Below are 27,663 nucleotides of genomic sequence, written 5' to 3' on the forward strand. Positions count from 1 at the left end.
TGGTAAGTGTTTAACAATTCTATTTACTCTCTATATTACACAGGAGAAACTACAGTAGCCAAGCAAAGCTGTTTTTCTAAGTTGCATTCTAGAATTAGAATTAGAATTCAGCCAGGGTCCTTCCTATCTTATTCCATTCTAATGAACAAAAACTGGCTGATTCCTACTTTGATACCACAATATCAAAGGAACCAAGGGGATTACCCCGGGTCTACTTAGCTTCATACGATTTATCTATACATTTTCAACAAATACTGTGTATCTCGTCTATCCCAAGGCAGAAGCCTTTAAACTCTGAGAGAAGAAACTCAAATGAAGATGCCTTTGCAAATTAGGTGTTCCCAGGAACCCTCAGATAATGACAATTCTTTGGGATTTCTCCGAGTAAGGCTTGGAAAAATCTCTAGACCTTTTCTGCATGCTCTGGTATCTTTGAGGTGGAAAGGGTATGCTATGTTTCAAGGTTATCCTGAGCAAGAGAGCACAGGACCAACCAAGGACAAGTTAAAACATCACAAACCTCCCTGTTCTTGTTATGATTTGATATTCTTGGTGAATAAATAAAAAACATGGGAAACTCTTATAGAAAACTGTACAAAGATTTCAGAAAAAATTCACACCAAAATAAACATATTTTAGTTTATTTTTCAATCAATGTCCCTCACATAATCGCCTTCAGGTTTTCAATTTTATTTGCTACATGTGATGCCTGTCACTAAGTAAAATTTGCCAGAAGATATGTAATGCTGAAGCTCATCACTGATGAGATGAAGAACTACATGGTTTGACAAGCCTTTAATTATACAGATGAATAAAATAAATGAGTTTTTAAGTTAATTAATGTAGCACTTATGTTACAGAAAGTAATTCTTTGTGTTTTTTTTTCTTTGCATGTATTTAATGCCTATGGCACTTGGCAAGTCTAACTATATGGAATATACTATTGTTGATCAGACTGATAAGCATGTTCTTACCTTTCAAATAATTCTTAGAGAATGTTAATTAGATAGCTTGTTGCAAAAATATTTAATGAGTCCTCATGTGAAGTGCAAATCCAAAGCAGCTTTCTTTTGTGCCTTAAAACAGACTTAATTAGAAGCTGCAGGGTAATTATGTTCTAAAAGTATGAAAACAAGAATAATGCAAAGGGATCCCTTTTAGTTTGTAACCAATAATGAAATTGTAAATGATAGACTTTTAGAACATAATGTATTATCAATACTGCAGTTTTCCTGAGCTAGTTATGTTTACTTAAGCTATATTAAATATATATTCCCTGGGGCCAATGCTGTGGTGCAGCATGTTAAAGGCCCAACCTGCAGCACCGGCATCCCATATGGACACCAGTTTGAGTCCTGGCTGCTCCACTTTCAATCCAGCTCTCTGCTATGGCCTGGGAAAGCAGTGGAAGATGGCCCAAGTTGTTGGGCAGCTGCACCTGCATCAGAGAACCAGAAGAAGCTCCTGGCTTCAGATTGCCTCAGCTCTGGCCATTGCAGTCATTTGGGGAGTGAACCAGTGCAAAGGAAGACCTTTCTCTCTCTCTCTGTCTCTCTCTCCCCCCTACCTCTGGCTCTACCTCTCTCTGGAACTTTCAAGTAAATAAATCTTTTATATATATTTTTTCTTTGGATTTTGAAAATGTGATTAATATACTTATTTGCACTTATACATATTATATTGTTGCATTTTATTATTAAATGTTATATGTTTATATAATTTATAAGTGGGTAAAATTTATAACCATTAATTGAAAGGTGCTTTTCCTCTTTAAATACAGGTAAATTCCATTTATTCTTCAGGTGTAATTCAATGTCAATTCTTATAATTTTTCAGCCTTCTACTGTATGCCTAGTTAAAACCAGTTGTTTTTACACTGTTACTTTTGTTCCATTGGGTGTTTAGAGAATGAACCCTCTAAATTACATGAAAAATATAGTGGGTACAGGAGTGTGGATTTTTTTTTCTTTTTTGTTAAAGAAGGATATACTTTTTTTTTTAGAAATATAGCAAAAAACAATTATGAAGTTTAAGAACCTCTATTCTAAGCTGTGTGACCAATCAGAGGGAAGGTATCCTGATTTTAATTTAGTTTTAGATTTTAAATGGGTATAATATCTGCATAAGTGATATTCACAATGTTAAGTATTAACCTTATGATGAACAGCATGTGCAAACCAACTGTACAAAAATATAAAACTTTATAATAAAGCTTCTCTTTATTTAATTCTGGAATTCATTTTGTTAACTCTTATACCTTCTCCTGTATTTCACATTCCTCATTACTTTTCTTTAATATTTTCTCTGTGCTTGGTATCTTTGTTTTCACATCTTATGGTTCACTAATGCTGGCTTTGCACACATCTTATTTGCTTTGAAAACCACGTCAGCCCAGGCCTGGTTTGGAGTTTAAGATTTACCCCAAGAAGTCTTCCAAAATGACTGAATAGAGTATCGCCACACTAATGTTAGCAGCTCTGGGATATGAAAAGAACAAAAAAGGACCATTTTTCCAGGGGTCTTGCTGATGGAAATTTTTGGTGAAGAAGAGAACAAGCTCCTTGGAACAAGAGGGAGGAAGAGAAGAGGCACAGCTACAGCCAGCCACATGGATCAGCCAACTGTCAGCTACCATCTTACCATGTCAAGGGAGGGAGATATTGATGCAAGCCTATCTACTCACAGTTTTAACTCAGAGGGAATTCCACAGTCACTGACTGACTTAAAAGCCTAGGGATCCTAGTAACTGCCAGGCTTGGAGCAAGAGAGCCACCTTGCTTCCTCCACCTAGACCCTCTCCCGGCCCCTGTTCCCACAGAGTGCCATAAAAGCCTGGCAGTGAGCTTTGGTTCCACTCCTGTCAGCATAAGAATCAGCATCAGGAAGAGACACCATCTCCTTATAAAGAAGTGAGAGGAGACTGTGGCAACCTATGGCACTGCTGATGTTGTCAGAGCAGAATCTTGTAGTCCACACTGACCTTGAATCTGGCCTGGAGTGCTAGCAGGAGGACAGAGTGCCCACCTAACCCTGTTAACAGAGAGTACACTACCTTCTGCTTCCCATTCTCCCCACAACAAAGGCTGCAGGTGAATAGCAGGGAGGATGCACCATCTTGATAAGGTAAGCGCAGGCAGTTGCAGCTGATGTGCATGGGAAAAGGGGATTATATCTGAGGGGTTAATTCCTCAGGCCCCACTAATTTAGAGTCTGATTTGGAGAGTTGGCAGGGTATGGGGTGCCCAGTTAAGCCTGGGAGTCACTCCTCTCCCCTCACTCTATTATGAGTAACTGTACTCAAGCTGCCAAGGTGCAACACCAAAGGCATCAGGATCTGAGAACACCTTAGTCTCTCCATGGAAGAATGTGGGCTGTTAGAGGGTCTCTGGACAATCATTGTTTATGACTTCAGAGGCTAATTTCCTTGAGTGCTTGGACTGGGTCATTGCAGAGGGTTCTGAGGACCACACAGATCTTTTGTGTAATTCATGTATCTGTATGGGTAGAGTGTGTAGACACTGTGAGGTGGCCCATGGTTTTGTTCACCACAGCACAGAGGAGAAGCAGTCATCAAACCAGCTGATGTGACCATGCCCTCCCCTCTGCTGAAAAGAGAGATCTACCAAGCCCAACTTGAGTGTCACCCTGGAAAACTTGCACCACTCCACAGCACTAACTGGAGCTTTCTGACCCAACCAGCCCATGCTTCTGAATATCTACTAAAGGAGCAGACATTCCACTAAGCTACAGAGGCATAGTTCAAAGATAAAACCCATCAGATGAGAAAACCTATAAGTGGTTTGACAAATCACTAAAAATAAATGTAGAAATATGAAAAACATGAACAAGACAAACAATAAGACTCCCACAAAGGAAAACAATACTTCAATATTACAATGTGAAGAGGAAGATATTGATGAAAAACCTGAAAATTAAAAAAAATGATCATAAGACATATGACATGGATGAAAAATTTTGCCAAGAGAGATATTAGAGAGAAATCATACTGAATTAATATAAGTGAAAATTTATTATATCAAATTAAAATACAGTGGAAAGCTTTAAAATGGACTTGGTGAGAAAGAATAAAGAACATCCGAACTAGAAGACATAGCTTTGGAGATATCTCGATCAGACAAAAAAGGAAGGAGGAGAGGTGGAGGAGGAACGTTCAAGATTTATGAAATACTATCAAATGACCTAACATACAAGGCTTAGACATTCCTGAAATTGATGAAACAGAGAATGAATTAGAAGGCCTATTCAGGAGCCAGAGCTGTGGTATGGAAGGCATCCCATATGGGTGCCAGTTCATATCCCAGCTGCTCCTCTTCTGATCCAGCTCTCTGCTAAGGCCTGGGAAAGCAACAGAAGATGGCCCAAGAGCTTGAACCCCTTGTACCTATGTGGGAGATCCAGAAGAAGCTCCTGGCTAATGGCTTCCAATTGCCCCAGCTCCAGCCATTGCACCCATTCGGGAAAGAACCAGCAGATGCTTCTCTGTCTCTCACTCTCTCTGTATTCTACCTCTCAAATAAATAACTAGAATTTTTTTATAAAAAGAAAGTCTATTAAGTGAAATAATAGCAGAAAACTTCTGTAATTTGAAGAAACAAAGGTACATCCAAGTACAGGAAGCACATAGAACTCCTAATAGACATGACCAGAAAATATCTTCACAAGAACACATTATAGCCAATCTTTCAACAGTAAAACATAAGAAAAGATGTGCATGAGATAAATGACAGATTACCTTAAGAGGATCTACAATTAGACTGATACCCGATTTACCATAAGAAACCCCACAGGCTAGGAGAGAACAGAAGAGAAATTACAAGTCCTAAAAGAAATTAACTATCAACCTAGAATACCATATGCAGCAAAGCTCTCATTTATAAATGAAAGTGAAAGACCTTCCCAAACAGAAATTGAAAGAATTTGTCACTACTTGTTCAGCCTTACAGATGCTCCTTAAGGATATGCTACATGAGAAACAGATGAAGATAGTCATCAGTATGAAAGAATGGGAATGCAAAAAATCTCCAAAAAAAGTAAAAAGGAAATCCATAGCAAACAATAGTAACATTTATGGAAAAACAGCAAGATCAAGTCATTAAATATAAACAACCTTGAATGTAAATGGCCTACATTATTCAATTAAAAAGATTCAAGCTGTTGGAATGGATTAAAAAACAAGGGCCATCTATTTGTTGCCTACAAAAAACAAACCTCACCAACAATGATACATGTGGACTAAAAGTGAAAGAATGGAAATAGATATTCCATACTAATGGAAAGCAAAAGTGCAGGAGTACCCATACTAATTAATACAAGTCAATACAGATTTAACACAAAATTTTTAAAGGAGATAGAGAAGGGCATATGTAATGATTAAGTGACCAAATCAACTGGAAGATGTGACTATCATAAATGTATATGCACCCAATGCTAGGGAGCCTAGTTATTTAAGACAAATGTTAATGGATGCAAAGGGAAACATAGACACCAATAAAATAAGTAATGAGGGACTTTTTAACACCTCACGTTCATCAATGGACAGATTAACTAGACAAAAAACAATAAAGAAACAACAGAGTGAATTGACACTATGGACACAATAGACTAATTTCTACAGAACATTCATTCCCATAGCTGCAGAATACACATTCTTTGCATCTGTGCATGGAATTATTTCTAGGATAGACTATATGATAGGCCATAAAGCAAATCTCAACAAATTAAAATAATTGAAATTAGACCATATGTCTTTTGTGACCACAATGGAATGAAAATGGAAATTAACTTAATAATTCTAGAATATATGCAATACATGGAGACTGAAAAGCATACTCCTGAATGAACAGTAGGTCATGGAAGAAATCAAAAGGGAAAATCAAAAAGTTTTCTGTAAATGAATAAAGATGACAATGAAACCTATAAAAACTTGTAGGATACAGCAAAAGCAGTATTGAGGCAAGTTAATAGCAATTAGAGCCTACATCAAGAAATCAGAAAGGTATCAAATAAATGAGCTATCAGATCAGAAAAGTATCAGAAAAATGAGCTATCAGGGCTTCTCAAGGACCTAGAAAAACAAGAACTAATCAAACTCAAAATTGCCAGGAGGAAAAAAAATTAAAATTAAAATTAAAGAAATAAACAAAATTGAAACCAAAAAGACACAAAAAACCAGATAAATGAAGAGCTGGGTCTTTGCCCAACTATCAAAAAAAAAATCAAAAAACAAAAAAGGAGATGGGAGAAGACCCAAATTATTAAATCAGAGATGAAAAAGATGTTACAACATGTACTCTAGGAATAAAAACAATCATGTGGAATTACTACAATGACCTATATGCCAACAAATTGGAAAATCTAGAGGAAATGGAGAGATTTCTGAACACATAAAGCCTACCAAAATTGAGAAATGAAGAAACAGAAAACCTAAGCAGACCAATAACTAAGGTGGAGATTAAATCAATAGTAAAGACCCTCCCAACAAATAAAAGCCCAGGACTTGATGAATTCACTGCTGAATTCTACCAAACATTTGAAGAACAATCAATTCCAATTTTTCTCAAAGTATTCAAAACAAATGAAAGACAAATGAAAGTGAGGGAATCCTCCCAAACTCCTTCTATTAGGACAGCATCACCTTAATTCCAAAACCATAAAAAGGTACAACAGAGAAAGAGAATTATAGACTAATATCCCTGATAGATATCCAAACAAAAATCCCCAAGAAAATACTGGGTAATCGAATCCAACAACGCATCAGAAAGTTCATTCACCCAGACCAAGTGGGACTTAAAATTGGTATGCAGGAATGGTTCAACATATGTAAATAAATAATTATGAAACATCACATTAATAAACTGAAGAATAAAAAGTATATGATTATCTCAACAGAAGCAGAGAAAACATTTGATAAAATACAATATATTTCATGATAACAACATTAAGTAGACTGGGTATAGAAGGGACATTTCCTCATTACCATCAGTGAAATATAGGACAATCCCAGAGGCAGCATCATATTAAATGGGGGAAAGTTGGAAACCTTTTCACTAAGATCTGGAACCAGGCAAGGATTCCCAGGTCACCACTGTTATTCAGTACAGTTCTGGAAGTTTTAGCCAGAGCCATTAGGCAAGAAAAAGCAATCACAGGATAGAAATTGGAAAGGAGAAAATCAAATTATCCCTGTTGGCAGGTGACATGATCCTATATAGAGAGAAACTTAGAAGACTCCACTAAGGGACTATTGGAACTCATAAAAGAGTTCAGCAAAGTTGCAGGATATAGTCAACACATAAAAATCAATAGATTTGTATACACAGACAATGTCATGGCTGAGAAAGAACTGAAATATCAGTACCATGCACAATACCTACAAAAAATTTAAATACCTAAGAGTAAATTTATCCAATGTTGTAAAAGATTTCCACTATGAAAATTACAAAAAAGGAAACAGAAGACACAAAAAAAGGAAAAAAAAATATTCCATGTTCATGAGTTGGAAGAAATAGTATCATCAAAATGGCCATACTACATGAATCAATTTACAGATTCAATGAAATCTCAATCAAAATATCAACAACATTCTTCTCAGGTCTAGAAAAAGAACTAAAATTCACATGGAAACACAAAAGACCTAAACACCTAAAACAATATTAAAGTAAACAGAGCTGGAAGCATCACAATATCAGATTTCAAGATATATTACAGGGCAGTCATAATCAAAACAGCCAAGCACTGAACAAAAATAGACATGTAGACAAGTGGAATGGGATAGAAATCCCAGAAATTAATACCTCCATCTACAATCAACTTTGACAAAGGAGCTAAAATCAATCCCCAAAGATAGGACAATCTTTTCAACAAATGGTGCTGGGAAAATTGTAGCTACATATGCAGAAGGATGAAACAAGATCTCTGTCTTATGCCTATGTAAAATTCAACTTTAAATGGATAAGGGATCTCAACCTATGACCTGATACCATCAAATTACTATAGGGAAATTCTACAAGACATTGGCATAGGTGAAGACTTCTTAGAAAAACCCCAGAAACACAGAAAATAAAATATAGACAAATGGGATTACATCAAGCTAAGAAGCCTCTGCACTGCAAAGGAATCACTCAACAGAAAGAAGAGGAAATGGACAGAATGAGAGAATATATTTACAAAATATGCAATTGATAAATGATTAATAAGCAGAATCTATAAAGAGCTCAAAAAACTCAACAGAACAAACAATCCATTTAAGGAACCAGCAAAGGATCTGAATTTTTTTTTTTTTCAAAAGAGGAAATTCAAATGACAGACATGAAAAAATGCTCAGGATCACTAGCCATGAGGGAAATGCCAATTAAAAAACCACAATGAGGTTTTACCTCATCTCAGTTGTAATTAGTACCATCCAAAAATCCAAAGCTACCAAATGCTTGCAAGATGTTGAGAAAAAGGGTACTGCAAACTAGTACAACCATTATAGAAAACAGTATGAAGATTCCTCAGCAATCTGAAAATAAATCTGTCATTTCACTCAGCTATCCCACTCCTGGGAATTTACCCAAACTAAATGAAATCAACATATGAAACAGTTATCTTTACCCCCATGTTCATTGCAACTCAGTTCACAATAGCTAACATATGGAATCAACCCAGATGTCTATCAACTGATGATTGAATAAAGAAAATGTCTTATATATACACTTTGAAATACTGCTTGGCCATAAAAAAGAATGAAATCCTATTGTTACAACAAAATGGGTACAACTGGAAACCATTATGCTTAGTGAAATAAACCAGTCTCCAAAAGATAAATATCGCATGTTTTCTTTGATTTCTGGCAACTCCAAAAATTATGTAAATGAGATAACTTTACACATTGAGATTTGATTATTTTTTAGAATCGTTGTCTATACTCTTGTGGAACAGTGGTTACTTACTACTTATTGAATGTTTTATTTAGTGGAGGTTAAGAATGTGATCATAAGATAAACTGAAAGTTTGCCACTGTAAAAATCAAAAGAAAATATAACAACAGGCAGGAGCATGGATGGTAAGGGAGGGTAGCCTGAAGAGTGTCATTATGCTCTTAAATCTGTATATATGAAATTTTTTCACCACATATAAATTTAAAAAATAAAGAAATAAGTTTCACTTCAATACAGAACTACAACAACAAAAATAATCCCACCAGACTTACTAGGCACATTAGGTTTCCATACAATATAGTTATTTCTTAATATCTCAGGGTGACTGACTATAGGGATCTTCACATAATACCAAAATGCATAGATACGGGGCCGGCGCTGTGGTGCAGTGGGTTAATGCCCTGGCCTGAAGTGCCAGTGTCCCAAATGGGTGCCGTTCAAATCCCGGCTGCTCCACTTCCAATCCAGCTCTCTGCTATGGCCTGAGAAAGCAGTAGGAGATGGCCTAACCCCTTGGGCCCCTGCAACCACATGGGAGATCCAGAGGAGGCTCCTGGCTCCCAACTTCGAATCAGTGCAGCTCTGGCGGTTGTGGCCATCTGGGGAGTGAATCATCGGATGGAAGACCTTTCCTCCCTCCCTCTCTGCCTCTCCTCTCTGTGTAACTCTGACTTTCAAATGAATAAATAAATCTTTAAAAAAATGCATAGATGCTTAAGTTTGTTAAATAAAATGGCACAGTATTTGCATACAACCTGCATTAATCTTCTTACATACTTTTAGATTACTCTGGATACCTAATGCACTGCAAGATAGTTGTAAATTGTTATTATACAGTATTGTTTGAAGAATAACAAGAAAAAACTGCACATGTTCAGTACACAGTAAAGTTTTCACATATTTCAGCTCACGGTTGGTTGAACTCGTGGATGCAGAACATGGGTGGAGCAGGCTTTCTCTACCACTTTTACATCTTTCCAAGGAGGTTCAGTCTTAATACCACCAAGATATGCCCAAATTAAACTATATACAGCTTCTTTTGCCTCCCATCTACACAGTGATATAAAAAATGAGGCAAGCATAATATACAGATGATATTCTTACCCAGAAAGAGTTAACATTTGTGTATGTCAGTCACTCAGGCTATAGGCAGTAGCAATCCTAGATCATCTGACTCTAATCAGAGGTTTAATAGCTTTAAACCACGTTTTCAAGTCCCTGAGAATACTGGTATACTGAAAACATACTGTTATTCTTAGGATTTATTTCCTCAGCGATCTCCCCTTAGTGAGCTCTTGACCTGGTGATTATTAGATTTATGGCTCCCACCTGGCCGAATGTTGTTCTTCCTAGTTCTTGGTATATTTTATTTAAGTTCATTGGATTGTTCTCTGTGGAGATTCTTGGACTCCTTGATTTAAGATGTTTGGTCAAGAAGACAGATATTTGTATTAACTTTTGGCATGTTTTCTGTGGGCACTGACAACCTATGGTCACTCAAAATCTTTCCGATGTAGAGAGATTCCAAGACGGAAATTATACCACAGAGGAAGTGCTTTTGCACTGAATTTTCAGGAAAGATTTTTTTCATTAATGTGAACATACATTTTTTAAAAAGATTTATTTATTTTTATTTGAAAGTCAGAGTTACACAGAGAGAGGAGAGGCAGAGAGAGAGAGAGAGAGAGAGAGAGAGGTCTTCCATCCGATGGTTCACTCCCCAATGGCCACAGCGGCCAGATCTGCGCCAATCCGAAGCCAGGAGTTTTTACTGGTCTCCCACACGGGTGCAGGGGCCGTCTTCTACTGCTATCCCAGGCCATAGCAGAGAGCTGGATCGGAAGAGGAGCAGCCAGGACTAGAACCGGTGCCCATATGGGATGCTGGCCACAGCGCTGGCCCCAACGTATGTTTTCTTGATGTTACTTCTATGAATATGGTGCTTATGTGTAGGTTACCTCATAATGACATTATAGCCCTTAGTAGTTCTGTCCTTACCTGTCTCTGATAAGACTATCTCACTTGAATGGGCGCAAGCCTCATCACTTATTTCCTGCAAACTGTGTAGTTACGTAACAGAAATTTGAAGTTACTGCATTTAATTGAATGCTCACAAGGAAAAATTCAGTTTCAAAGTCTGAGTTTCCAGATTCACAATACTATCTTTTTTTTTTTTTTTATTGGTCTCTGAGGACTGCGTATTCTGGTTACCTTACAGATTGGTTTTTAAAGTGTTTCTATACTTCCCCCTCTCTGCAGGGATCCTCCAGGGATCTAATCTGTTATACAGCCAGAAACACAAATCTAGGGTCTTAAAATTCCATACTTTTATTTCATCTGTCTAATATGTAAATTTGGCAACATTAGGAGCTAAGAATATTCAATATATGAAACAAAATGAGAATAAAGTTTCAGATAGAATGAAGAAAGTTAAAAATGATAGGAACTTAGGGTTTAGAAAATTTCATCAAGGAGAAAAGAGTATTAAAAATTCTATACAATGATCAAGTCATCAAAGCTTCTTCAAAATGCTGATGTTGTATATGGTTTTCAAACTCGACATAAATTAAACTTCCATTTTCTGATCTTTGGGATCACTCTGTTTTCAGCCTCCTGATAAAACTGATTGGACAATGGACTCATCTATTGGTTCACTAGTACTGTATGAGTTCTAATGAAGTTTCTCAACAAATATGGTAACTGACAAACAACTCAGAAGCCTGACCACAGAATTTGAACTGATGCATGTCCATAGCTAAAACGAGACATAAAATTGTATGATGAGAATCAGACCCCAACAGCATTACCTAGCTGTTTTTAATATCGGCGTGGGAGGAGAGGAATTAGCCAACTCCTGCTCACTAGAGTAGAGTAAAATTGGAAGGTACATACCTGAGTGAGGTTCTAGTCCCTCACCTGATTATTCTGCCTTATACTAGAATGCAATTTACAGCACCTCTAGTTGGTTGGGCTATTATATTTTCCTGAATTATATAGCAGTTAATGGCCTCATTAAACATACCTAATATGTGAATAAGTAAAAAAAAAACACTAGCAATTTGAAAATGTAAAAATATGAAAATGAGTATTATAAGTCAACTTGGCAGAGTGTCATTAGGATTCCACTACTGTTATTTCTGATTAAGGTATTTATGTCCTTATATTCAAAAGGCTAGGTGACTGGGATAATGAAAATTCCCCAAACTATAATCAAAAGCCATAATTAGTACATATTACCACACGATATTTGGTTCTTTTTATCACCCCAAATGTTATTTCCTAGTAGAATTGTTCCTTTCCTATCATGACAAAATGTAATACTTAAAATACACTAAACTTTTGATATAGTATCTCTTTGTGTGTTAACATATATTAGAAATATAAAAATATGAATTCCTCAATCTATTGAGAGCCATATCTGTAAGGAATATGTTTCTCCTTTCATTATTTCCAAAATCTTTGTTCTTTTTTGTAAAGATTTATTTATTTAAAAGACAGAATGACACAGAGAGAAGGTGAAACACAGATAGAGCTCTTCCATTCACTGATTCACTACCCAAATGTCTGCAAGAGCCAGGTCTGGGTCAGACAGAAGCCTTAAGCCAGGAATAGCATTCTGGTCTCCCACATGGGTATCAGGATCTCACGTATCTGAGCCATCACCTGCAGGAATTAGCTGGATTGGAAGGAGACAAGCTGGGACTGAAACTGGCACTCTGATGTGGGATGCAGTATCCAATTTTTTTTTCCTTTTTTACCTGGAGATGATATACATTGTCAGACACTTTTATTTTCTGCATCATTGTAGACTCTAGTAAATTCTGTCTCAAGAGAAAAACTGTAGAACCCCTCTATGATTTTTAACCCTTTGAATTTTTGTCTTGCTGCAAAATTGTACTGAAAACCAATCAACTTTTGGAATTCTCATCTAATAAACCCTACTAAAAATTATATTGCTTATTAAATTTTGCCTTAACATGTACTGATAAAGTTCCCATTGTGTCATTTTGTTTATGTTTAGCTCTGCTCAAGTAATTTCTATGAACTGTTACACTAAAGGCAGTTTTAGCAAAAGGACCTAATTTCATTGAGTTCCCTTATTCTGATAGTCTCTCATTACCCCCTCATTCAGTTTCCTTTCAGCAACTACTCAAACTGTTTTTTTGTGAAATTGTGGTTGTAATTTTGCAAATATTCAGCTCCCCTCCATGAAAGAATAGGACATTTACACACAAATGCCAGAATTATTCTATTTAATACATTCACACTAAAACACACTGATCGAAACAAACTTTCTAAAATTTTAGTTAAAATACCCAAAGGGAGTACAAAATTAAAATTATTCTATTACACTGGGATTTTTCTAAAAATAAGATACATTAATCTTAATTCCTGGGATACAAAGTAGAGTTTTCTCTTTTTCAACATTTTAAAAATAAGGAAAACATTTTAAATAATTCTTTTTTTTTCTTTTTTTAACAGGCAGAGTGGACAGTGAGAGAGAGACAGAGAGAAAGGACTTCCTTTTTCCGTTGGTTCACCCCCTAATGGTTGCTGCAGCTGGTGCATGGCACTGATCTGAAGCCAGGAGCCAGGTACTTCTCCTGGTCTCCCATGCGGGTGCAGGGCCCAAGGACTTGGGCCATCCTCCACTGCCTTCCCAGGCCACAACTGAAAGCTGGACTAGAAGAGGAGCAACCGGGACAGAATCCAGCGCCCTGACCGGCACTAGAACCTGGTGTGCTGGTGCCACAGGCGGAGGATTAGCCTAGGGAGCCGCGGTGCTGGCCGCAAAAAATACTAACTGTTAAGAATTAATCATTTAGGCCAGTGCCGTGGCTCTCTAGGCTAATCCTCTGCCTGTGGCACCGGCACACCGGGTTCTAATGCCGGTCGGGGCGCCGGATTCTGTCCCAGTTGCTCCTCTTCCAGGCCAGCTCTCTGCTGTGGCCCGGGAGTGCAGTGGAGGATGGCCCAGGTCCTTGAGCCCTGCAACCACATGGGAGACCAGGAGAAACACCTGGCTCCTGGCTTCGGATCAGCATGGTGTGCCGGCCGCGGCAGCCATTGGAGGGTAAACCAACAGAAAGGGAAGACCTTTCTCTCTGTCTCTCTCTCTCACTGTCCACTCTGCCTGTCAAAATAAATGAATAAATAAATAAATAAAAACTTAAAAAAAAAACAAAAATAGTATTTTTGTAATAAAAATAAAGCATTGTGTGTTTTAAAAAAATATAAAATCAGTTCAGTGTTTGACACTTGAAACTTTAGAAAACTATTGTAATACCTGCTGACCCTATACTTTCCTGTTCTTTAAACTTCATTCACACTTGGCTATTATAGAAACCAAATGAACTTTTTTTGGTTTTTATGTTTTCTTTTAAATTATTATTTAGTAAAAATATAAATAAAACTCATCTATACTCTCTGGTTTTTTCTTTCCTATGAAATAATGGCTTAAGTGGGGAAAAAAATCGCCTCTTCTGTATTATGACCTAAAGATATGATCAAATATTTTAAAAGCATTTTAGGCTTCAGTATAACTTTTTACTATAATTTGTGCTCCACTTCTGATCTAGCTCTCTGCTGTGGCCTGGGAAGGCAGTGGAGGATGGCCCAGGTCCTTGGGCCCTGCACCCACATGGGAGACCAGGAAAAAGCCTGGCTCCTGGCTTTGGATCAGTGCAGCTCTGGCCGTTGCGGCCATTTGGGGAGTGAACCAGCAGATGGAAAACCTCTCTCTCTGACTCTACCTCTCACTGTAACTCTACCTCTCAAATAAATAAATAAAAATCTAAAAAAAATAGTTTAACAATTAGCAATTATCACTTATAAAAAAGAAAGGATCAGGTGTTTAAAATACTTGCATCCATATTAATGTGTATGGATACAATGCCCAGCTCCAGCTCCAGACTCCAGTTTTCTGCTATCGCAGACTTTGGGAGACAGTGAATGCTCAGGTAATCAGATTCCTACCTCCCACATGGGAGACCCAGGGTACATTCCTAGCTCCCTGCTTTGATATCAGCCTAACCCCAACTGTTGCGGGCATTTGAGAGACTGAAACAGAGGATTGAGACTTTCATTCACCCTCTCAAATAAATACTGATATTACTACTACTACTAATGTTATTAATAAGAAAGGAGGATTAGGATTGCACAGAGGGAAAAGTCAATCTGTACCACAGGTCTAACAAGTCTCACTCATCCTAGTGAGGAACTGTGAGTTAAAAAGAAAATCAAGTTTCTTTGTAGTGTTTCATTTGGGTCTAAAAATGACAAACATTTGTACTGCCTTTGCTTAATGGATGCAAGCTACCCCATAGCAGTCTTAGAGTGAAGCAGCTCTCTGGAGTCAAAGCACTGTGCTACCTCATTTCTTGCAGTCTGGTCACAAGCACTTCCTTAACATGGAAACTGAGTGGTATGCTCCTGTGTCTACCAAAAACTACTTTTTGTGTTTGTCATATCCACTTTTCCAAATATAGAAAGCACCTCCTCCAACATTCTAGTGCTTCCTTCATCTTAAGAAATTGGAGGATATTAGTCAGGAAAACTGATCTTCAGCCCTGTAGCGTGTTTCAACGCCACAACTAATATTCATCATTAAACTCTGTCCATTATTCACTCTAGATTCTACTTACCCCCAGGTAACACTGGCCCCTGAGGCTCATCTTTTGGCCTAACCTTGACCCTCACACCTGAGGAGAAGATGAACTGTGAGTTACTTTGTAATTCTATAGCTAGGCTTACTAAATTTGTTCATTTGCAGCCACAGTTGAATCAGGGTGTACCCAGAAGCATCCAAGTGAAACACCTGGAGTCCATTTATAATCCTATTTCCATGGTGCAATAGCAGCCTCCTGATGATCAAGGTCAGTATCCTCTGCCAACTATAGATTTCTCACATGCTGCTCCCTAGACAAAAGGGCCCCATGGTTTCTAGGTCCCAGCAATACCTGATACAGCAGTGGGATTCTGGTATGTATCATGGCAAAGTACATCAAGCCCCAGAAGCTCTAATTCTGCACATTCCAAGTTTGTGGGATGGGAAGTTTACTGTTCTCTGATGAGACATGAAAAGTGATGGTAAATGGTGCCACTTCCACTTCCGCCCCTTTGAACTTATAATTTTGGGTACTGGCTTGATTGGGTTTAGGAACACTTGGAAAACTAGTTATTCATTATTTCTGGGTGTGTCTGTGAGAGTGTGTCAAGAGGAGACTAGTATATGAGTCACTGGACTGAGTGGGAAGTTTCTACCCTCAATGTAGGCAGGCAGCATTCAAATGATTGGGGTCATAGCCAAAAGGGAAACAAAGAATAAAGACGAATTTGCTCTCTTCTACATTCTCCTCTTGCCCTTGCATATCAGAGCTCAGGGTCTATAGCATTTGCACTCCAGGGCTTATACCAGCAGCCTTCTAGGGTCTTAGGATTTTGGCCTCTGACTGTGACTTACATGCACCATTAGCTCTCCTGGTTTTCAGGCATTCAGACTTGGACAGAGCCATCACATAGAGTCTCCAGCTTGCAGATAGCCTGTCGTAGGATTGACGGTTCAGGCTCTGTCATTATGTGAACCACTTCTTTCATTAAACGCTGTCTCATATATGAGGGAATTTCAATGTTTGTGGCAAAATGGAATTAAAATATGCTTATTTTTGGTGTCCAAAATGTACATTTTTTAATAATATATGTTTTCCAGGAACATTTTGAAGACTCATATCTATATCTATTCATCATATTAGTTCTGTCTCTCTGAAGAAAACTAGAGGAAAAATTTTATATATATATATATATATATATATATATATAATCACCTGCTGTCTCTCAGAGTGCACACTAGGACACTGGAATCAGGAGTGGATATGGGACTTGAACCTAGGCACGATGATATGGGATGCAAGAACTCTAACCATAAACAATGCCGCAACCCTAATGGATGAGTTCTCTTCTTTACAGAATAATGTCTCTATCCTAAGACTTCATTGTGTCTTCAGTACACAATTTTAACTCCCTGTCACTTTTGTAGCTGCTGATGGGTATGATAAATGGTGTCACCAGTCAGTATCCTGTTCAAGGGTCCGATCTCATTCCTTGTTTGTATTAAGTGAGTCCTTCGGTTTGATGCAACATTAAACAGGAGTCTACACTGGTGAATCAAACATTCATTCTTGAAGAGCAAATCACTAGGCCCACCAAAATGAAAGGAACTTAAGGAAGTCAAGTTATCTCCAAGTGTATCTTTAATCTCCTTGACAAATGGTGCCTTAATGATGACCTTGAGATACTTCCTGTTGCTGGTGAATTGGACATTCTGTGGCCTAAGTAGCTTGATAATCCTTGGTAAGTGGAAGTCCACATTATGGGTCCATGCCATGAACATGTAACATTGTACTGCAGCTACAGTCCACTTTGGGACTTGTACTGATTTGTCACACCATTAGTTTCTAAGAGGACAGCACTCCTGTCCAACACCAATGTGACAGTTAATACTGGAACTTCAGGACGTGTTTTCTTTTCACCTACAATTAGTGATGACGTCATCATTTAGAGTAGATAGGGAATGTTATAGCTGCAAAATCACATTTTGTTTTCACTTTCTCAGACCTCTCCTTTAATGATATCTTGCAGTTTGAGATCTTCAGAAGCAGAGTCTGAGAGAAAGTTTAGGAGGCAAAATATTTATTTGGGGATAACATATACGAAGAGGAGTGAAAACAAGCAGATTTAAGTAGGGAGAGAAGTAAAACGTCATCGGTTTACCCAGCAGAAAGGTCCTGCTGATCACAGAGAGAATGCTTGCCTTTCAGCAGATTCCGTGTGCTAAATAAATGCCCAGCTTTATGCTTCAACGTGATCCAGTCACCAGATGAGTGCTGCGATCTTGGAAAGTCCAGAATGAAGTAGCACTCTATAGGCAAGAAACATCCTGAAGCAGAAGTGTCAGCTAATCTCCCTCCCCAGAGCTGCAATATCTATCTTGAAGGGGATCTGAGTGACATCTCTCTGTATCTATCAGACTTTTTATGTGTTTTTGCTTAACTCAAGAAAATGGGCTGCTTCCCTAAGCGTCGCTGACCTATAGTTTATCTGTTTTGCCACTGTTATATTCCCTGAATAGTCAAGAAGTCTTTGAAAATGGTCAGAAGATTAAAGAACTAAACTTGTTAGAAACTCCTAAAGAGCAATGTTCTTTTCATTTCTGACTTGTTGTGTTCTTTATTTGGTGAAAGATAAAGCCTGTGTTTATAAATCAAATTGAAAGTATGTAATCACAAAAATTAAAACAAATAAAAAGAAATAAAGGAGGGTGGGATGGAGGTTGGGAAGTATCAATATGTGATTAAAATCTTATATTTGAAATATATGATCAGCCCTTGCCCTGACTGTTGATGAACAACTTAATACGTTACCCCTCTTAGTATTTTTTTTTTGTTTGGTCTACTTAATACTTTTGGTTGAATACTGTAATCAATACACAGTTATTCTCAAGTGTTGAAGCTTAACTGAAAAGTGATCGCTGTTAAATATAAGAGTGGGAATATGAGAGGGAAGAGATGTGCAATTCGGGACATGCTCAAGCTGACTTACCTCAAACGGTAGAGTTAGAAACATACCAGGGGATTCCAATTCAATCCCATCAAGGTGGTAAGTACCAATGCCATCTCACTAGTCCCAGTGATCAATTTCTGTTCACAATTGATCATAATGATAGGACTAAGAGCCAAAGGGATCACATAAACAAGAATAGTGTCTGCAAATACTAGCTGATAGAATCAAAAAGGGAGAGAACGATCCAACATGGGAAGTGAGATACACAACAGACCCATAGAATGGCAGATGTCCTAACAGCACTCTGGCCTCAGAATCAGCCCTTAAGGCATGCGGATCTGGCTGAAAAGCCCATGAGAGTATTACAGGTAGGGAAATCCAAAACACTCTGGTAAAAAAATAAAATAAAATAAAATAAAATAAAATAAAATAAAATAAAATAAAACAACCTACATGAAAGATCTCTGCGAGTGAGATCCCAGTGAAAAGAACAGGTCATCAAAGAAGGTGGTACCTTTCTCTGAAGGGAGGAGAGAACTTCCACTTTGACTACAACCTTGTCTAAATATGATCAAAGTTGGTGAACTCAAAAGGCTTCCATAGCTTTGGTGACTCATGACAAGAGCCTAGGGTGATTACTGATACCATAAACAAGAGTGTCAATTTGTTAAGTCAGCAACAGGAGTTACTGTGCACCTACTCCTCATGTAGGATCTCTTTCCTTAATGTGCTGTACATTGTGATTTAATGCTATAACTAGTACTCAAACAGTATTTTTCACTTTGTGTTACTATGTGGGTGCAAACTGTTGAAATCTTTACTTAATATATGCTCAACTGATCTTCTGTATATAAAGAGAATCGAAAATGAATCTTGATGTGAATGGAAGGGGGAGGGAGAAGGAAATGGGAGGGTTCCAGGTGGGAGGGAAGTTATGGGGCGGGAAGCCATTGTAATCCATAAGGTGTACTTTGGAAATTTATATTCATTAAATAAAAGTTTAAAAAAATATATGAATTCTGTTCTCTATATAAATTTGACACATGCTCACTCGGACTTACTGATAGGATTAGGTGTCAAAGGGATCACATAAACAAGACTAGTGTCTGCTAATACTGATAGAATTAAGAAGGATAGAGCAATCCAATATGGGAAGCCAGATACCCTGCAGACTCATAGAATGCAGATGCCCTAAACAGCACTCTAGCCTCAGAATCAGCCCTTAAGGCATTCGTTTCTGGCTTAAGAGCCCATGAGAATATTTCAGGCATGGAAAGCCAAGACACTATGGCAAAAAAAAAAAAAAAAAAAAAAACTAAATTAAGGATTTCTGTGAGTGAGATCCCAGCAGAAAGAATGGGCCATCAAAGAAGGAGGTACCTTTCTCTGAAGGGAGGGGAAAACTTCCTCTTTGACTAGGGCCGTGTCTAAATAAGATCAGAGTTGGCGAACTCAAGAGGCTTCCATAGCCTTGGCAGCTCATGACAAGAGCCTTGGGTGATTACTGACATCATAAATAAGAGTTTCAATTGTTAAATCAACAAAAGGAGTCACTCTGCACTTACTCCCCATGTAGGGTCTCTGTCCTTCATGTGTTGTACTATGTGAATTAAAGGTTTCACTAGTACTCAAACAGTACTTTATACTTTGTGTGTCTGTGTGGGTGTAAACTGTTGAAATCTTTACTTAATTTATACTAAATTGATCTTCTGTATATAAAGATAATTGAAAATGAATCTTGATGAAGAATGGAATGGGAGAGGGTGTGGGGGATGTAATGGTTGCAGGTGGGAGAGTGGTTTTGGAGGGAAAAAGCCAATATAATCCAAAAGTTGTACTTAGGAAATTTATATTTATTAAATAAATGTTAAAAAAGTAGTCATTACTCTCATCCTCTTACAAGCCTATCTTAAATCAGAATATTTGAATACAGGACAAAATAGGCTAATTGCATTGTCTGTCTATCCATCATCTACCTATCTAATCTATAACCATCCAACCAGCCACCTAGCCAGGGAATGACAAGAGCCCAACCAAATGTCCTAACAAAATAGTTTTGACCAATTCCCTCTTCAAAAGTGCCCCTGAAATTTATCAAATCCCTGAACAAATACCTTCTTCACATGGTAAAATCAGAATTTCCTTTGTATAGCAAGAGAAGGAAGTTTGTGAAAGTGTTGACAGAAAAGGGGAATCCCGGCTGATAACGTATTTTAGGCAACAGTATGAAGAGAAGTTGAGGATCCAGTGGGCCATTTGGATATTTATAGCATCATTCTTGGGTCACACAAAATTATCAACTTAAACACTAGTCTGCTATAGGTTTATTGAATTACAAGTCCTGATTGCAGTCATCTTCCAGAAGACAGACCACACGAGTTCACAGGCATTATATGACCCACAAGCCAGGTGTTCCCCACCCCTTATTATTACACTAAAATTATCTCAGTCTCTCTACCCCTGGAAGTATCGTTGTACTTTCAAAAGAATGCATATGTTATGTTGAAGAACTCTTGACGAGGTTCCATAGCTTCTATAGGCCTTATTAAGGATTATGGATATTTTTCAAGTGTGTGGGAAAGCTACAGTGTAGTTAGTGCCTTGAGATAATTTATAGTTATAGTTTTAAAGAATAACAATGGTTACCTTGCTACAAAATAATTTAAAGAGAAGAAAGAATGGAAAAAGAAACACATTTTTAAGAACCTACTGAAATACTTTGGAAGCGAGAAGCCAAGGACTTATAGTCAGATATTATTGGGAGAGGTTGTATGATTCACACATGGAGAAAGTTTTGTAACAAAAGGCAGGAAGCATTCTTATGAATAAAATTTCATGGAGGTACATAACTGCTACATATAAACATGGAAAACTCGATTAAGAGAGTAGATTTGTCTCAGAGTAAAATGAAAATTTTAATTTTGCACTTTTAAATGCAAAATCCCTGTTACACATTAAGGGGAAATATTGAGTTAGTCATAGAATATACAATTATGGACAAGTGAATTTGGGTGTCATGAATGTTTAGATGATATTTAATATCATGGTACTATACAAAATCTCCTTGAGAGTAATTATAGATCAGAATGACAAAGTGTTCACTTCTATGAGTAAAAAGTGAATGACATAACAAACAATGATAAGGATCAACCAGTGGATAAGAATAAACATAACAAATGGTAGCACCTCCAGAAGCAGAGAAAAAACCATTAAAGAAGATTGTCAATGATAACAAATAACTTTCAGAGATTTTTTCATTGGTTTTGACACAAGGTCATTAGTGACATTGAGACATTGAGAATGGTATGATTATAGGACTTATGGGAAAACTGAAACTGGAGTGATAAATAAGAAAGAGAGAGTGTGGCTATGGAAAGGAATTGTAAAGGGCTGTGAAATGAGAGGTGTGGCAGGAGGGAGATGCTTAGTCTAGGCAGCTTTCGTTTTCGCACTGTGAGTTGCAAATGAGAAATAGTCTTTCCCTGCCCTTCTCAGGGAACTAACATGAGGAAAAGAAATAATCACTTGTGAGTAAGAAACTAAAAAAGAGATATAAATTAGTTTTGAAAGGAGGTTGTTGAAGATGGTGGAATAGGGAAAAACATACTGCTTTAGGCTAGAAGAAACTAGTAGCAAAAAAGTGGAGGAAGTGCATCCCTATGGTAGAGTTGGAAAGAAATAAGCAGTGGAAATTATACGCAAGAAGGAAGGGGACCATGGATCAGTGTGGAAGGTGCAGATGCACAGCAAGGAGCATGGGCACAACATACAACCCCTGCAGCTGAGAGCTCAAGGGAGCACCAGCTTCGGAGATTGAAGTGACAGCCAACTGCAGCAGGTTCTGCCACTAGTGATTTAGCTGGAGGGAGAGCCTGGAAGGGTACATGGTGTTTAAGTCTGGCCTGGAGCCACAAGAGGGACAGCATGCCACTTAACCCAGTGGATAAAGGGCATAGTTCTCTCTCCCCCGTCCCTACAATGGCAAGCAGCAATGGGCTGGGAGAAGGAGCAATTTTGAAATCAGTAGCAGCAGCTGTTGCAGAAACGTGTGATCCAGGGATTTTTACAAGGGAAAAATTCATGTGCCAATGACTGAGTCTGGCTGGGAAGACTGACAGCTGGGTGGTTGCCCACATGGGACTGTGAGGTGTCCCCAACTTCTCATCATATCACAGGCTCTGCCAAGGTGGAGGACCCACAGGCAACTGGCTCTGGGACATCTCTGCTTTATCCATGTATGTGATAGGCTAGCAGGGTGGATTGGATCTGCTATACCCCATGACTGAGGGAGCTTTGTGTGCTAAGACTGTGGAAACTGACTGCATGATAGGGAGCAGGGTGCAGCTGGGTCTGTGGGCAATCACCGTGTACAGCACAAAATGCTGAGATCCCGATTGCCTGTGGTGGGTCATTGTAGTCATATCCATCTTCACATGAGGACTGCAAAATCGTTTGTGGGGTTCATGTGGCAGCATGGATGAGTGTGCACCCACTGTGTGCTAACCCTGGGCACTGATCACCTTGGAATAAATGAGGTTAGGGTGAGATTATACCAACAGAAGTAAACAAATACTCCTTTATCTTGTGCGGTTGTGTGGGTGCAGTCTGTTGAAATCTTTGCTTAGTATATACTAAGTTGATTGTCAGTATATAAAGATAATTGAAAATGAATCTTGATGAAGAGTGGGATGGGAGAGGGAGTGGGAGATGGGATGGCTGCAGTTGGGAGGGAGGTTGGGGGGGAAGCCAAAATAATGCAAAAGTTGCACTTTGTAAATTCACATTTGTTAAATAAAAAAATAATAAAGAAAAAAAACACTCCTTTCTTCTGACAAGGAGATCTACCATGCCCAATTTGGGTGTCACTTTGGATACTCAGGTAAACTTGAGCATTGACCATAGTTCCCTCCCCACACCTAGTATATGCCTCTGGGTATTTACTGAAAGAGCAGACACTCTACTAACCCACAGTAGCACAGTTCAAAGACAAAATCCATCAGAAGAGAAAATCAACAAGTTGTTTCACAAATGCCAAATATAAATGCAGAAACTTAAGAAATAAGAATAAGGAAGATAACATGACTTACCCAAAAGAACAAAACAATACTTCAATATTAGAATATGAAGACAAGGAGATTGATGTAATACCTGGAAATGAATTCAAAAGATTAATCATATGATTATTCAGAAGCAATGAGAAGCAAATTCACGAGTTACAGAAATCTATACATGACATGGAAGAACAATTCTCCCATAAGATTGAGTTTTTGATGAGAAATCAAACTGAAATATTAGAAGTGAAGAATAAAATGTCAAATAACAAATACAGTGGAAAAACTTAACAGACTTGTTGAGTCAGAAGAAAGAATATTTAAGCTTGAAGACAAATTTATGGAAATTTTTCAGAAAGATAAAAAAAGTAATTAGAAAAATTTTTATAAAGTGTTGGAAATTTATGGGATACTCTGAAATGACCCAACATATAGATTTTAGGTGTTCCTGAAGGTCTGGAGAGATTGAGTGGATTACAAGGCCTATTCAATAAGATAATTACACAAAGATATAAATGTATGACCCACTACCATCAAATTACTAGAACCACTGGGGAAACTCTGCAAGACATTGGTCTAGGCAAAGACTTCTCGGAAAAGACCACAGAAGCACAGGCAATCAATACCAAGATTGACAAATGGGACTGCATCAAGCTGAGAAATTTCTGCACTGCATAAGAAACACTCAGCAAAGTAAAGAAGCAACAAACAGAATGGGAGAAAATTAATGCTTCTATCAAATAATAAATCTATTTAAATATTCACACCACACACACACACACACACACATTTGTTTCTGCTTCATATTGCTTTCTGGAAGTTGTTAGTTTCTTCACTACTTTTGATTTGTTTTTTAGCACAAAAAGTTATCTCTAGAAATGTTAGTGAAGTTATTCTTTTGTGCATCTATAAAATCATGCATTATTCTCTTGCTTTCTATCAGGTATTGTTTTGCTCATGCATTTAAGAAACTACTGCCTTAGAAACAATTACAGTCAGCCTTCTGTATCCATGGGTTCCACATCCATGGATTTAACCAAGCATGGTTTGAAAATACTAAAAACAATTGCATTTGTACTGAATATATACAGATTTTTCTCTTGGTTATTCCATAAATACCTTAAAACAATCATGTAATATTTACATCATATTATGTCTTACAAATGGTCTGGAAATTGCTTAAATTATAGAGGTGCATGTGCATAGGTTATGTGCAAATATATGCCATTTTACATAAAGAACTTGAACATGCACCTATTTATTTTTATCTGATGGGGTGAGGGGAAGTCCTGGAATCAATTCATGATATCTCCTGATGGACAATTTATAATACATCATTTCAATTATTTAACTTAATATTAATTTCTGCCTTAGAGAGGAGACAGAGAAGTCACTGTGTCAATTGTGAGCTTATCTAAGTCTCTGAATATTTTATTAGTATTGTTAATATTTACTTACTCTAGGGCTGAGAATATGTTTCCTTAGGTTAAAATGAAAGTATACTTGAATCGCTATTTTAGCTCTTCAATGTAATAATTCAAATTTATAACCAATGGGCCTTGCAAACTATTTCCTACTTCTCACCTCACTACTTAAACTTCAGATCCGATGATACATTGCCAATTCCTTTCTTCCTATATTCCAATGCTTTGTACTTCGCACTTTGTATTTTTCACACATTTAATTAACCCCCAACAGTATAATATCAGTTACCTGTGTTCTATTTTTGTAGTCTTTTTTTTTTTTTTTTTTTTTTGACAGGCAGAGTGGACAGTGAGAGAGAGAGACAGAGAGAAAGGTCTTCCTTTGCCGTTGGTTCACCCTCCAATGGCCGCCGCGGCCAGCGCGCTGCGGCCGGCGCACCGCGCTGATCCGATGGCAGGAGCCAGGAGCCAGGTGCTTTTCCTGGTCTCCCATGGGGTGCAGGGCCCAAGCACCTGGGCCATCCTCCACTGCACTCCCGGGCCACAGCAGAGGGCTGGCCTGGAAGAGGGGCAACCGGGACAGAATCCGGCGCCCCGACCGGGACTAGAACCCGGTGTGCCGGCGCCGCTAGGCGGAGGATTAGCCTAGTGAGCCGCGGCGCCGGCCTTTTGTAGTCATTTTGTACTATATTTTACACTGTCATTTTTACATCTCTTCCTTCTAAATATATGCTTAATTCCTAGCTTATAATAATTATTTTGCTATAAGAGATCTGTTTCTAATTTTGAGAAAAAATAATGTTTATATCCCTTTTTTATTTTTCATTTTCAAATTCTCTTCCATTTCCTTCTGTATATCTTCTCTCGGCATCACTTCTTTTCTTCCCCCATCTCCCTCCCCAAGAAAAACCTATTTCTTTGGCTCAATATTTTAGTAATATAATTTTCCAATTTATTTATGTTAAAATGTCTTCATTGCTCACATTTTCAAACAAAAATCTCTTCCTTTGAATTCTGTTTTCTCATGTTTCCTGTCAGCACTTTAAAGATGCTCTGCCATTGCCTTCCGTTGTCCATTTTTCCTAAGAGGTAAGTTGTTATCTCTGCACCGTTTCCTGCATTCTCAGGCTAATTTCAAGATTTTTTTTTTTTTTTTTGAGCAACTTGAATATGACGTAGTGACCTTGGTTGTTTTTTTTTTTTTTTTTTCTTTTCATACTTTCACTGCCTGGAGTTTTTTGTGCCACTTGAATCTCCACTGGAATTCTTTTATATCAAAATTTAGAAAAAATTCACCACCTTGTGTTCAAATATCCTGTTCAATTTTCATTACCTTTCTTTTTCTGTGACTCAAATTATACATGTTTCACTATTTGGCATGATTTCACACATTCCTGACGCTCTGGTCATTTTTTTTTATTTCCCCCTTTGCTATTGTATGCATCAATTGTTTCCAAGTTTACTAACTTTATTTTATTGGCTCTAGTTTGCTAATAAGACTATCAAGTGAAATTTTCATAGAAGACATTTGGCTTATTAGCTCATAGTGTTTCATTGTTACAGTTCCTTTTTTTTTTTCCTGCTGAGAGTACTTATCTGCTCAAACCTTCAAACTATAATTCCCTTTAAGTTTTTGAACACATTTGCCCTTGATTCTGTAGTAAGTGATTTGAAATCCTTATCTAGTAACAAATGAAACTTAAGAACTTACAGATGTTTATGAGATCTGACGTCTGTGCTAGAGTTCTAATACACTCTATCACTTCCTCTGCTCATAAGCCTCTGTTACTTCCTCAGCTCTATAGCAGTTACTTCCTAGTAAGCATCAGGCAGATCGTCTCACCTTAGATGAGAAACAGCCTTGTTCTCAACCAAAGACTAATAAGTCAGCGTCTGGCAATCCACATTCTGTTCCATCAATTCATCTCCTACTCCAGAATTATAGCAGCTTTGTTGCCAAAATTCCATTATCATCTCTCATCACAGAAGGGCCCATTATTTTGCTTTGAAGTCAGAATTTCTGTATTGTAGATAGCAAGTCAGTCCCAAGTAGAGATCTGGTCCAGTTCTGAGGCTCATTTTGTTAATTTTCCTCTTTCTTGCAGAAATCAGTGTTGCACTGCCTATGTCCAACGCATAGAAATACTTGACTCATTTAATTGTTATGGCTGTTTATAGTAACAGGGTTGGCACCGTACCAGGTTCTCTAATTTGAAGGCAAAAAACTGTTTATTCTTTAGCATTTATACTATTGACATAGTAATCAAGAGTAACACAGACTTATTCTCTTTAGCATTTTTGGCAATATGAGGCTATTTTTTGTCTTCAATCATTTCTGCTGAGTTCTGGATCTTACTGTATGTGCCTAAAGCCCTGTGTGATATCCAAAAACTCTCTTTAAGATAAGATTCTCACTCTCTCAGGGCTGGTGCTGTGGTGTAGCAGGTAAAGCTACTGCCAGCAGTGCCAGCATCCCATATGTGTGCTGGTTTGTTTCCTGGCTTCTCCACTTCAGATCCACTCTCTGCTATGGCCTGGGAAAGCATTGGAAGATGTCCCATCTGCTTAGGCCCTTACACTGATTTGGGAGACCTAGAAGAAGCTCCTGGCTCTTGGCTTTGGAAGGGACCAGCTCCGACTGTTGCAACCTTGTGGGGTGAACCTGCAGATGGAAGACCTCTCTCTCTG

General features: G+C 37.9%; 1 long non-coding RNA gene across 3 annotated transcripts in view; it reads right to left on the reverse strand.

The window, feature by feature from the left end:
* The window catches only part of LOC103348116 (uncharacterized), a 67,294-nt gene extending 40,024 nt beyond the window's left edge, over positions 1-27,270 (reverse strand). Inside the window, exons 1-2 of one of the 3 annotated variants that reach the window (XR_011389511.1) lie at positions 26,819-27,270; positions 23,588-23,648 (exon numbers count right to left, since the gene is read on the reverse strand). This is a non-coding gene — a long non-coding RNA (uncharacterized lncRNA). Of the gene's footprint in view, positions 1-23,587; positions 23,649-26,686 lie in introns of all 3 variants that reach the window. The other 2 variants (XR_011389510.1, XR_011389512.1) reach the window with 2 other exon arrangements.
* Positions 27,271-27,663: the final 393 nt, after the last annotated feature.

Source organism: Oryctolagus cuniculus, chromosome 6, assembly GCF_964237555.1.
Source record: "Oryctolagus cuniculus chromosome 6, mOryCun1.1, whole genome shotgun sequence".
Classification (NCBI taxonomy): domain Eukaryota; kingdom Metazoa; phylum Chordata; class Mammalia; order Lagomorpha; family Leporidae; genus Oryctolagus; species Oryctolagus cuniculus.